The sequence below is a fragment of the Mytilus californianus genome, unplaced genomic scaffold (genome assembly GCF_021869535.1).
Source record: "Mytilus californianus isolate M0D057914Y unplaced genomic scaffold, xbMytCali1.0.p SCAF_39, whole genome shotgun sequence".
NCBI lineage: Eukaryota > Metazoa > Mollusca > Bivalvia > Mytilida > Mytilidae > Mytilus > Mytilus californianus.
In genome coordinates, this window is record NW_026262689.1 from 1,945,394 (window position 1) to 1,959,119 (window position 13,726).

Consider the following 13,726-nt stretch of genomic DNA (forward strand, 5'->3'; position numbering starts at 1 on the left):
AGATGCAGAAATAGAAAACAAAAACGGATGAAAATAACAAATTTTTAATTCATTAAGTTACTGATAACATAGTATTTAAGTGGCAATGACAGAGAAATACTGACAGAAATTAGAAATTCTGTTCAGCAACCTGTTTTGGATAAAATAAATGTGTTTTTGTATTGTTTAAAGTCTGTTAAGTAAGGAAATAACATGTTAAACAGTCGAAATGGATCATTTGTCATTTAGATATATTTTGATTTTTGAGTAAATTTGACTGCTTATATAGCTTTATAGTGAATTTCGTGTGTTAAAGTCTCATTTAATACAGTCCCTAAGAAAAGTCTTGATCTAGAATCGTGGGAAATCTATAATACATAATATTTTATAATGCTTTATTCATTGCAATAAAGTACTGAAATATGGGCCCAACTATTGTAGTTGTTTTTGAGCCAATATATATTTGTATTTGCATATCTTAGAATAAACCTATAAATAAGGCATGCAATTAATATTCTAAATTTTTCAACATATATTTGGAGTACTTATCAAGTTGGTCAACAACAGGATTCACATTGGCGTTACTATAATCCCGTTCCTTTTTCACGAATGTGACCTACCGAATTAAGACTATTTATTGGCTTTGTAATAACATGAGCAAAACGACAGGTGCTACATGTAAAGCAGGATCTGCTTACTCTTCCGGAGCACCTGAAGTCAACCCCCCCAGTTTTTGATGGGGCTCGTGTTGTTCCTGTACCCCTATTTGTGATATTTAGTTCACGCATTATTGTAAAAAAAAGGACTTTGATGTGACTGCCTACAAGTGAGAGTTTTAGCGCTTTAAAACCAGGTTCAATCCACCATTTTCTACATTTTAGAATGCCTGTACCAAGTGAGGAGTATGGCACTTGTCCATTCGTTTGATGTGTTTTATCATTTGGTTTTGCTATTTTATTACAATGAAGACAAATACATTTGAAGTTTTATTATTAATTTATGATGTATATTAAGGTTTGAAATTTTTATTATTAGTTTATGATGTCTATTAAGGTTTGAAATTATGGGCAGGTGTGTATAAAAAGAGTTTTTTTTCTCTCTGTGAATTGGACATATGTGAATCCGAGTCTGCCCGGGACAGTTTTTTCGAAGAAAAAAAGGGGGGGGGGGGGGGGGGTAACGAGTTTCACGGTTAGCTTATATGTAATTAAATTGGTGCTGTAAAGAAGTTTTCTTGTAGACCCTGAAGACGATTTATCCACAAAAGAAATTGATAAAATTCGGCCATTAGAAGTTCAGAGGACATGCGTGAAATATCTATAAGAAGTTTGCCTTTACCACATAAGCATCAGTTAAAAAAGAATCTAACTTACTGCAAATAACGAAGGAAAGATGCACTCAGAGTGCACTACTGCTGAAGATTTCAGCCACTTTAACATTATTGGAAAGTGAGATGTGACAGTACTTGCCAAACAGGAAGTATTTATTTTAGACACAACTACAGACTCTACCCATATCGGAACCATCAGTTGCCGACTTCATTTGGAACTCTCGGGTCTCAAAGGTATGCCACCACCCAGTTCACCTTACGATGTTGTTGATATTTCTTGGATCTTTGACTCGACGATGACAGTGAACCGATTAATTCTCACAACACGACCTCCGCAGCAATCTTTCTTGCACTTTTGAAACTAAAGAATATAACTTTACATATCTATAATTCAGAACACATAATTCCCCAGTTTTTTAAAGAGGATTTCGTTTCTCATTACCGAGTTAGAAGAGCAGTATTTTCTGAGATTTTACAGCGCAAAACACCCGATTTGACTAGTCTACATGGCGGTAGAGTTGAACAAATCAACTGTCATTTACGTTGAACAACAATTTGGGTCATACAAGACATAATTTATAATAATCTAAAATAGTGTTAAAAAAAGATCTAAAAATCATGAAACATTAACTTATCTGTGCATTTCATATCGCTAGTGATTGCACCATCTGTCTGCTTTTTTCCTTTTATCTATTCTTTTTTTTTCGAAATATCTTTACCACATCTTCTAGTCTTTCATATAAAATTTAATGAAATTCATCATACTCTATAAACAGATAATTAGAGATTTTAATTTTATTCAAGCTTTCTTCGAGCAGATCGATGCTGCATTGACGAACTTTTGGATGGAAAGCATCTTGTATACTCTGTAGAGTTACTAAGAGTAACAGGAGTAGTCAGATCAGAAGAATATATACCATCAAAATATTTGGGCAGAAGTGTTTTAGTGCATTTGTGAATGCTGAACTTCATGTTGTTTGTTACATCAATCTTGTATCCCGTTTATCGTTAACTGGAATATTCAACGCATTATTTTCTGGACTCTCATTTCCTTCATTTTCATTAGGCTTTCTTTGAGCCGGTATATTAAGTTGTGTAAAATCAGCTTCTTAAATCCTTTGTTTTGTCTGGATTTGAAAAAAGTAATATATATTTGTAGGACCCGGAGGTGCGATAGGGACACTGAAGTGCGATGGTTCACGCCGAACTACGATGGTCCTTTTGCTCAAGTGTAATGGTTTGGCATGACATTCGGATATTGAGACATTTTCATATACAACGTTGTATCAAATAAATCATGATAGATTCGCAGGCTGAAGAATAAGATTTTGTAGATATTGATTCATTGATTAATTGTTCGTTGCTCAACGTCCAGTGGCAAATATTTCATGCATATTCATTGATTGATTGATTGATTGTTGGTTGCTTAACGTCCAGTGGCAAATATTTCATGCATATTCAGGACGAGAACAAATAAACAATAAATACAATAGTTAGGTCTTGTCACAATAGAGGCCATCTGGGATGATGGTCGGGGAAATTTGAACTGCCACTGGAAAATTAGGGTATAGATAGAGACAGAAATTGTGCCTTGCAACAGGCCACCTACGGACCCCTCAAAGAGTTGTTGCAAGGGTTCGTCACTTGCAAAAAGCGTGGCACTCTCTTTACACGAGGCATCGGATTTAACGTCCCCATTCTGACCGGACGTGACTGCGAACTTGATCCATCTCGCACAGCCCCACTTCGGCAAGCGTTTTACTGCCGGTCGGGAGAAGACCAAGTGACCATATTTCTATTCCCCAGTCACCCCTGGGGTGATTTTGTAGATAAGAGTTTCATGCGATGAAAAGGAATGAAAAAGGTAACGAAGGATTCAAGTCCCGACCAGGTTTGAGTAGTGCTGGTGGATATACCAAAAATATTTAAAGCTATGTAAGAGCGACAAAAGAAGGATCACAGTCATAGGATGATCGAAGGAAAAATACAGGAAAACTTTATCACAATCGCCCTTCTCCTCATTCATGACCAATATAACTCAATGAAATTGCCGAGGTCTTAAACTAATCCTCTTGAGTTTACACTTTTCGTTCAGTCTTGCCTGTCTGCCAAACTATTCAGGAATCTAGTCTTAATATTGGTATTTGGTCCAGAAATTTTTTGTTTGGTTCTGCAAACTATTTTATAGTTTTCTATTGGTAGTAGACAAACTGTTGCCACACTTATATGGATTTTTTATATTGGTTGAGTATCATTTATAATCTGCAGTGTGACTTCTTTAATGAAACTAATGAAATCCCAATATAAACGGACCATTAAAATAATGTTTGTATGTCTGCCTGTACAATGCGATACAAAACTAATCCTGGTTGTACCTGTTTTGCCAAAAAGAAACTTTGTTGACCCTTGGTGAACCGGAAATTGTACTTTACTTGTTCCAAGATAGTGTTTTAGCATTTTCTTGGCCAAGATCGTCTGAAAACCAGTATGGTATCTGGTGGATTAAAATCCCCCTTTTTTTTTTAATTCCACACGGTACAATCCTAAACTGATGGCCGGTGGATATTGAACTGTGGAAGGTGGCCTTTCTCTGTTTGCTGACTGCTTTTTTTTATTTTTAGTTAGAAAAAATCTTTAAAGTCGGTCGAGTTCAAAGAATGAGGAGGATCATTTATAGAAGAACAATTGAATACAAAGAAACAGTGTTATCACTGAGAATTACCTCAAAGATAGATCTATATATATTTGTACAATGATGCAAAAGGAACAAGTTTAACTTTAGAAAATGAAAAATACTAACTGTCAAAGCAGTCGATATTAACTGTACATTGAACTTAAATTACAATCCAGAGGAAAATCATTTTGTATAGGTGATTAGGAAAGGACAATAACCGAATTTAGTCGCAAACCTTTCAGACACTTAATAGAGTCATTAGCAACCTTAGATGATGATTTTGATGGCAGGTTATGTGGAAATTCGCACTGAGACTCAGACAGGGCGCAAGATATATTCTATAAGCAAAAAAAAAAAAAAAACACATTTTCTTTCTTGAAGTCATTAATCAAAATGTAAAACTGATCCAAAATATCGGCTTAACTGTTGTTGTTTTTTCATACTTTTTCGATATGTCAAACAGGTATGGCATTGAAAATACATTTTTCTTCACAATGTTCATTGTTGCAGTTTTATCCTTTTCAGACAAAAAAATGCAATTTTGTCAGTTTATTTGTGTAATAATTTACTTAGAAATCTCGGTTCTCCAAAACTTTCTTGTATTGTTGTCTCCCTTCTCTTATATAGTTTTAGTTTTATTGTCATGTATTGTAATTTCAATGAAAAAAAATCACCACAATTATTTGTACACTTTAATTTAAACTGTAATTGTACTGCTCCTCGGGGCGTCTTGATTGACAAATGTTGTTGTCTTCGTTAAGGTCGTGCTGACAAAAACGATGATTAAGATATAGCTTATTCAAAAGAAAGTTTAGTCAGCAGTATTAATGATAAAGATGTAGCAGAAAGTGCACCATCCACAAGAACTTGCGATCATCCGATGTTCAATACTAGTACTTCAATGCTTTGATTAAATGTGGGATTAAGAGATTCAATGTTGACTATTTGAAGTTACCATAATTAGCCACGCCGGAATATGGAAATACTTTTGTTGTCGTAGTACATTCAAATTTATGACAACAGTACAATTCACAATAAGACATTAGCCTAGAGGTACCTACATATTATGTCGACATGTATTAAGCAATATGTTAGATGTTAAGTAGAATACTGGAAATTTCTATAATCGAAAGGCACTTACAATTTTAAAATTTGGTGGAATCGATTTATTAGCATGGCCACACACAGGTAAATGAAATAATTTTGTTGTCATTAGTATATTCAAATTAACGACTAACGATACAAACTTACAGGCTCTATAATTTATTAGGGTCACAAAGCACCATGTAATACTAGTTAAACAGGGGAAACAGAAGATGTAATAAACTTGGATCTATCTGAAGAAGAAATACATTTCAAAGCCAAAATTATTGATTCTGCTTCAGCAGTAACGATGGATGCAGCAGAGTTGCAGCTCTGTCCCTGGAGACAGCAGCAGATGCAACTGTCACCATCTGTTGATCCGTCAGTATAGACAGTTACAAAATCTGAATAATTGGCAATAATTTCAGCATAGTGTTGCTGAATTAAAAGAGGATTTGTATCATTTTTATTGTGTTTACGGAGATCAAATATCATTTTTGGTTTGGGAAGTTCCCATGGAGGGCATTTGCAAGTTTCAACTTGTGCAACAGATTTTAAATCAAAAGTAGCTAAATGTGGTTTAAAACGTATACCTAACAGAGGAATTTTGTTTTCAAATTTGCAAAAATATCTTCATTAATTGGATTAAACACAGCTGTAGGCAGGATTATCTGAATAGGCTTTTAGATTGACAGCATATTAAGTCCAAGCTTTAAACGTCTGTTAGAAAGTGAATGCTCATCAGCCTCTACATACAGTCTATCTATAATATTTTTCAAGATTATAACCAAATGCTGCAAAATTTTATTGAAATTACCAATTCAGGGGCAGCAACCCAACAACATGTTGCCCAATTGGTCTGAAAATTTCAGGGCAGATATATCTTGACCTAATGAAGAGTTTTATCCGCTGCAGATTTGCTCTAAATGCTTTGGTTTCAGAGATATGAGCCAAAAACTGCATTTTACCTTATGTACTATTTTTAGCCATGTCGGCCATCTTTGTTGGTTGGCCTGGTCATCGGACACATTTTTTAAACTAGATACACTAATGGTGATTGTGCATAAATCAGGTAGCGTTGTACTGAGAATGTTCCTGGTCATATCAATTATAAATGGATCCTTGAGTAGTGTATAACTAAAAGATACTCGAAGTCAATGATAAGTTCAAACTTGTATTAAAAAGACATGTAGAATATACGCAATTTAACAGTGCATAGTAAACGGACGGCATAACAATAAATTCACCCTACAGACTACAAAACTCTTGACTTTTTACTGCTTAAAATAATGCCTACCCCCCCTATTTATACTCCCCCCATTAACCTGAATAATTATAAAACACTTAACTCCCTTAACCAATGAAAAAGTGACACATAAACTAGTAGGGCGCTACAGCTCCAGTAGTAGAGCTGGTAGGGCTCTGCGAACTAGGTCAATAAAACAGGAAATGTCTGTCATTGATAGTTAAATTTCAGTTATGAAACAAAGAACAACCTTGAAAAACAGTGGGCTGACTAATTATAACTGTTAAACTTATGTATGAATGATGAAACCTGTTAACCCCACCTTAAAAAGAGCAAAGTAAATGATAACACTATTGCTATAACTGTAAATACATACAAATACATATAAAATCTTGAAAAGGGAGAGAATACCTAAATACCATATTCATTACACAGCCCCCACTTAGCCCTGAACTTCCACTGTTCAGCAAGAAAAAATGACACTATTAAAATGAATATGATACCTGATAATAATAATAAAAAAAAATACGTGAGATAGCTATAGTAACGAGTATTAACATATGATTTTGGCACGTTTAATCCCCCAAGGGTGACTGGGGAATAGAAGTATGGTCACCATTGGTCCTCCTCCGACCGGCAGTAAAACCCTTGCTAAAGTGGGGCGTCCGTTTGGCTGTGCGGGATGTACAAATTTGCAGCCACGTCCGGTCAGAATGGGGATGTTAAATCCGATGCCTCGTGTTAGGAGAAAGCCACGCTCTTTGCACGTTAAGAACCCTTGCAACAACTCTTTGAGGGGTCCGTAGGTGACCTGTTGCAAGGCTAAATTTCTGTCCCTATCCAATATACCCTCATTTCCCGTGGCAGTCTAAATTTCACCGACCTTAATCCCGGACGCCCCTCTTACAGAACCTACTTATTGTATTTATTGTTAATTTGTTCTCGTCCTGAATATGCATGAAATATTTGGCACTGGACGTTAAGCAATCAATAATCAATCAATCGGCACGTTTAACATTATATAATAACGATACTATAACAAAAATATTTATCTCTAAACAACTTCCAAATAGAAATTACTTCTACATTTAGTATGGAACACGTTTTGGCATTATGTTTATCTCCAAAAAAAAAATGAAATTAATGAGATATGTAAAATACGGTACCGTTATAAGATGAATAAGTTAGCACCAGAATAATAATAATAAAAAAAAATGTAATACTTAACGCACCCATATAAAATACATAATTCTGTTCCTCTTAACACGACAAAATAAATGGAATGAGTTCTCATGTTATACTATTTGTATACATGTAAATAAAACAGTAAAGCAATATAAAAAAAACACAGGACGGTATAAATCTCCTTATCAACTAACCCCCAAGGGTGACTGGGGAATAGAAGTATGGTCACCATTGGTCTTCCTCCGACCGGCAGTAAAACCCGTGCTAAAGTGGGGCGTCCGTTTGGCTGTGCGGGATGTACAAATTTGCAGCCACGTCCGGTCAGAATGGGGACGTTAAATCCGATGCCTCGTGTAAAGAGAGTGCCACGCTCTTTGCACGTTAAGAACCCTTGCAACAACTCTTTGAGGGGCCCGTAGGTGACCTGTTGCAAGGCTTAATTTCTGTCCCTATCCAATATATCCTCATTTCCCGTGGCAGTCTAAATTTCTCCGACCTTAATCCCGGACGCCCCTATTACAGAACCTACCTATTGTATTTATTGTTAATTTGTTCTCGTCCTGAATATGCATGAAATATTTGCCACTGGACGTTAAGCAACCAACAATCAACAATCAATCAATCCTTATCAACTAGAAATAAACCTATATATGGCATGTATATGGACTTAGGACAACTAACAGGGACCTAGGTACCATGAGAATCAAAATATATGTTAAGCAACATTGACACACCAAAAAGGGCATTCAGTGTACCAAAACTTCAACAACAACAAAAATAGATCCGGAAAAACAGATCCTTAACATGATAAATCTTCGTATACTTGCATATACAAAACAAGAACAAGTAAAATATAAAAAAAAATGATTTCTGGAGTTCCATACAAAAAAAAAAGTCATAAAAAAAAAAAACGTCAATATATAACAAACAAAATAAGTCATTTAGTCTACAGTTTCAATCACAACTTCCCTTCTGCGCAATGCTTCCGCGTGTTCACAAAGCTCATCTTCCATATGACGTATGAAACCACGCCAATCAAAATTCCTCGGATCATAGTGTATGGAGGTGGCAAAATTGTGTTCTCTGCTGACGGACGATACTCCGTCCCTGCTCGATCGAATGGTGATTAAGGATAAATTCACTATCTCTACACCGTCAATGTGCGAATCTCCTACTTCTTCCTGATCACTTGTTGTGGTATCTGAATCAGAGTTAAACACACCGTCAAGTTCCAGCGTATTGCTTCCTGAAGGACTGACACCCTCCTGTGCAGATTCTAGATCAAATTCTGAGGCGTCTTCCTGCAAAATTACCTCGTCCACGGACTCGGGGACTTCAGCACTGCTGGGCCCAGGCTCATTATCTCCTGCGTCTTCTTCAGTTTCTTCTCTCTACACATTCACTGTTTCAATTCTTAATTTTATTTGTTGTATTGAAATGGTTTTAATTACTGTCATCACAAAAAAGGAAATGATGTTTTCATCCATTTTTCAAAAACATGTTAACGTGGATGTTGGTGTCTCAATTCCCACAAATAACTGACCATGGTATGCAATCAATGCAACGGAACAGGTCCTTACATCTATTTCCACAATCTTGGCAGTTAAATACGGTTACTGCTTATTTCTCCCTAGCTGAGGACACAAGTTTTTTGAAAGTATCAGTGCAGTAACCTATTCGCTGGTGATTGGCTTGCATACTCTGAAAAAGTTAATTAACTCGTAATAAGCTCTGTCAAATAAAAATATGTTTTAATATTTATAAGATTTAAATATAGGCATTACAAATCAATGTGTGAAATTAAAACACTGTTAATTTGCATTTTATTATTGCAGTAACTATATAAATCTTCAATATACTGATCTGAAATTTGACAAATTAAAAAGGCTGTATTGATAAAAGTAATTGCATGTATGTGAACTATCGCAAACTATAAGAATAATGAAGCCCATTACAATTTCATCTAATTAATTTAAATGTAGGTGAAATTAAGCGATTATATACATGTAGATATTAGTGTTTATATAGCCCCTTTAACCAGCACATTAAATACACACTGTTTATGTTGATTGCTTCATCTGATACATTTATTCATGTCTCTTCAATACTGCTAACTGATGTGGGAGGAAGGGTTGAGGGGAGAGATGATTCTTTAATACAGGGTATTAAACTTTCTTCTTGTTTTTTATGATTTTCACGGTCTTCTTTCTCCAATTAATGTGAGTAACATATGTATATTGCAATTTTCCCATTTATTTTTCGTATACGTTTGTGACCCTAATTTCTGTCCCTTTCCAATATACCCTCATTTCCCGTGGTAGTCTAAATTTCTCCGACCTTAATCCCGGACGCCCCTATTACAGAACCTACCTATTTTATTTATTGTTAATTTGTTCTCGTCCTGAATATGCATGAAATATTTGCCACTGGACGTTAAGCAACCAACAATCAATCAATCAAAAGCACAAGTGAATGGCTTTAAGTTGCTCCCAAGTCGGAATATTTTTCGAGCATTTTTAATCTGGACAAAATCTGAATGAAGCATCTTTCTGGATATTGTTTTTTCAGTACTATTTTTTTTCTTCATATAAATATGGAGATCACCTGGAATAATGGATTTTGCCTGGCATCCAGAGCAATAAGGCATTTTTCCATTCCTGGATAGTATCAAAGTTTGTTCTAACTCTCATTATTTGTTCTTATTTCTACTTAACTGTTATTTAGTTAATTAATTTCACTTTGGTATATGCTAGCTGATGAAGTAACATAGAATGTTGATCAAAATCAAAATAACGTAAAAGTGCAAACACTATATGCATACATTTCGTGGATTTTTTTTTTTAGTTTTGAAAGGACAAGAACAATTAAGATCCTGCTGTAAGCTTACTTCAATTCGATCTTCCCTATAGATTTGAGAAAAAAATGTTATACCGTTTTCAGTTTTTTTGTAGCCTAAAAGTTTCAGGTTATGCAGATTTTGCAAATAGTGCAGAAGCGCAATAGAATAAAGGTTATATATCAATGGAGACATATTTTTTTTATTCATCAGGTGTTTCTTCTGGTCCAATGTAATGGACAGTTGCACCATTTTTTTTTTAGAGAAAACAATATCATCTTTTGAGTGTGCACAAAGGTAGGAAACTGAGAATTTTCTGTCTTTTACAACTGTAGCGAGTTTCACTTTTTTCAAGAGTCTACAAAATGTTACAATGTCCTTTTCATTATTCCTTGTGGAGCCAGTACTATGAAAATCGGCTGTCTTTGCGGCAATTGAATATTGGTACAAACTGTCTTGTTTTGGCCAATTCCACCAGACAGCTGTGCATGTCGGGCGATGACAACGTCTGTCAGCACGTTAGCAGATGAACATATACGATTTGTAAATAAAGAGATGAGTATTAGGATTAACAGAACAAACTTCTCATATCATATGCAGTCACTGTCAAGCTGACATTAATTTCTAATTTAAGTACAGTGTATGTTTCCCTTTGTTTTTATACGAGATATTTTGGTACAATATGTATACTATCTAACAGATGTTCTAACTCTGGTAATGTAGAAGTCGAAGTTAAAACTCATTGGCACAAACAACTCGTTGGGAAAAAAATCACCTTCCTAAATTTAAATGCATGCACCATTTTGTAAACGTTCCTTGCATGTGTCACATACTTTTCAAAACAGTATCTGCCTTTTATGACATTTATATTAACCTTTTCAATACATACATTGTAATATCACTGCTTGAATGCTTTATTGTGTTAAAACGCATGATGAAAGTTCAATAATAAATACTTTTCATAAAACATGTAATACAGTTTACATTGTATGATAACTTCGTAAAATATAGAATAAAAACACAGTTTTATTGCAAATACATGTATATACAATCTTTCAAATAATGAACAAGTAATATGAATTATAATCATGGTAAAAATGCAAGCAGTAAATCAAGACATTTGTTTATAATGCTAAACATTATGAAACAATGCCGTCTGATTGAGGCACCAAATAAATACTCATGTTGCTGTTAAATGTTGAAGATTTTTTAACTGTTCAATTACCCTCTCCACATGAATGCGTACATTGGCAATTGTTCTTGTCTGTTCAACTTCTTTTGCACTAAATTGTGATTTACCTTTGGCGAAAGCAGGTATTACTAATGATGCCTGACAATTGGCTTACTCCTCTGCACTTAATGAACTTCCTCCAGCGAGAATTCAAGCCTCCATGTTAAAATATATATAAAAAAAAAACCACTACGCTGAGTATTTCCTTTCACTGATGTTCTACCTTCAAATGCTTTTGAAACAACTGATCTCTTTGATATGGGGTTGAAAGGCAATATGCCAAATTTTAATTCGAATTTTCTATCTAATAGACAATTTAATGTTAGAGTAGATTCAACCATGTCTGATCTGTATGATCAAGAGATTGGTGTCCCTCAGGGCAGTATTTTATCTGTTACATTATTTAGTCTTAAAATCAACAGCCTTGTTGAAGTTTTAAAAAGTAATATTGAAGGTTCATTGTATGTTAATGACTTTTTAACATGTTATAGAGGCAAAAATATGAATAACATAGAAAGACAATTACAGTTATGTCTTGGAAGAATCGAAAAATGGGCCTCGGAAAATGGGTTTAAATTTTCCACTTCAAAAAAGCACCCAAGGGTGACTGGGGAATAGAAGTATGGTCACCATTGGTCTTCCTCCGACCGGCAGTAAAACCCGTGCTAAAGTGGGGCGTCCGTTTGGCTGTGCTGGATGTACAAATTTTCAGCCACGTCCGGTCAGAATGGGGACGTTAAATCCGATGCCTCGTGTAAAGAGAGTGCCACGCTCTTTGCACGTTAAGAACCCTGCAACAACTCTTTGAGGGGTCCGTAGGTGACCTGTTGCAAGGCTAAATTTCTGTCCCTATCCAATGTTCCCTCATTTTCCGTGGCAGTCTAAATTTCTCCGACCTTAATCCCTTAATCTATTACAGAACCTACCTATTGTATTTATTGTGAACTTGTTCTCGTCCTAAATATGCATGAAATATTTGCCACTGGACGTTAAGCAACCAACAATCAATCAATCAATCCACTTTAAAAACGGTCGGGATGCATTTTTGTAACAAAAGGAAATTGCATCTTAATCCATATCTCACTTTGTACGGCAACCCAATTAAAATGGTTGATGAAACCAAATTTCTTGGGTTAATTTTCGATAAAAAGTTAACCTTTCTACCCCATATCAAAATGTTAAAATCGAAATGTTTAAAAGCATTAGATATTTTAAAAGTTGTCGGCAGCACCGACTGGGGTGCTGATCGCAACATTTTACTTAATTTATATAGATCTCTAGTTAGATCTAAACTAGATTATGGCTCTGCAAGGAAGTTCTACATACAGATTCTCGATGATGTGCATCATCAAGGTTTGCGTCTCTGTCTTGGCGCATTTAAAACCTCACCAGTTGAGAGTCTGTATGTAGAGGCTGATGAGCACTCACTCTCTAACAGACGTTTGAAGCTTGGACTTCAATATGCTGTCAAACTAAAAGCCTACTCAGATAATCATGCCAATAGCTGTGTTTTTAATCCAATTTATGAAGATATTTTTGCAAAACATGAAAATAAAATTCCTCCGTTAGGTATACGTTTAAAACCACATTTAGCTTCTTTTGATTTAAAAACTGTTGCTCAAGTTGAAACTTGCAAATGTCCTTCATGGGAACTTCCCAAACCAAAAATGATATTTGATCTCCGTGAACACAATAAAAATAAAACAAATCCTCTTTTAATTCAGCAACACTTTGCTGAAATCAAAGCCAATTATTCAGATTTTTCAACTGTCTATACTGATGGATCAAAAGATGGTGACAGAGTTGCATCTGCTGCGGTCTTCAGGGACAGAGCTGCAACTCTCCGTTTGCCATCTGATGCATCGATCTTTACTGCTGAAGCAGAAGCAATAATTGTGGCTTTGAAATTTATCGCTTCTTCAGATAAATCCAAATTTATTATATGTTCTGAATCACTTTCATGCTTACAAGCTTTACAAAATACTAAAATTAAAAACCCAACAATTCTCTAAATTTTATATGTAATGAGGAATTAAAAAATTCTTCTTAAAGAAATATTATTTCTATGGGTGCCGAGTCCTGTTGGAATCCTTGGAAACACGGCTGAAGACCTTGAGGCAAAGAATGCCCTGGGTGACCCTTTATCTAATTGTGATATACCA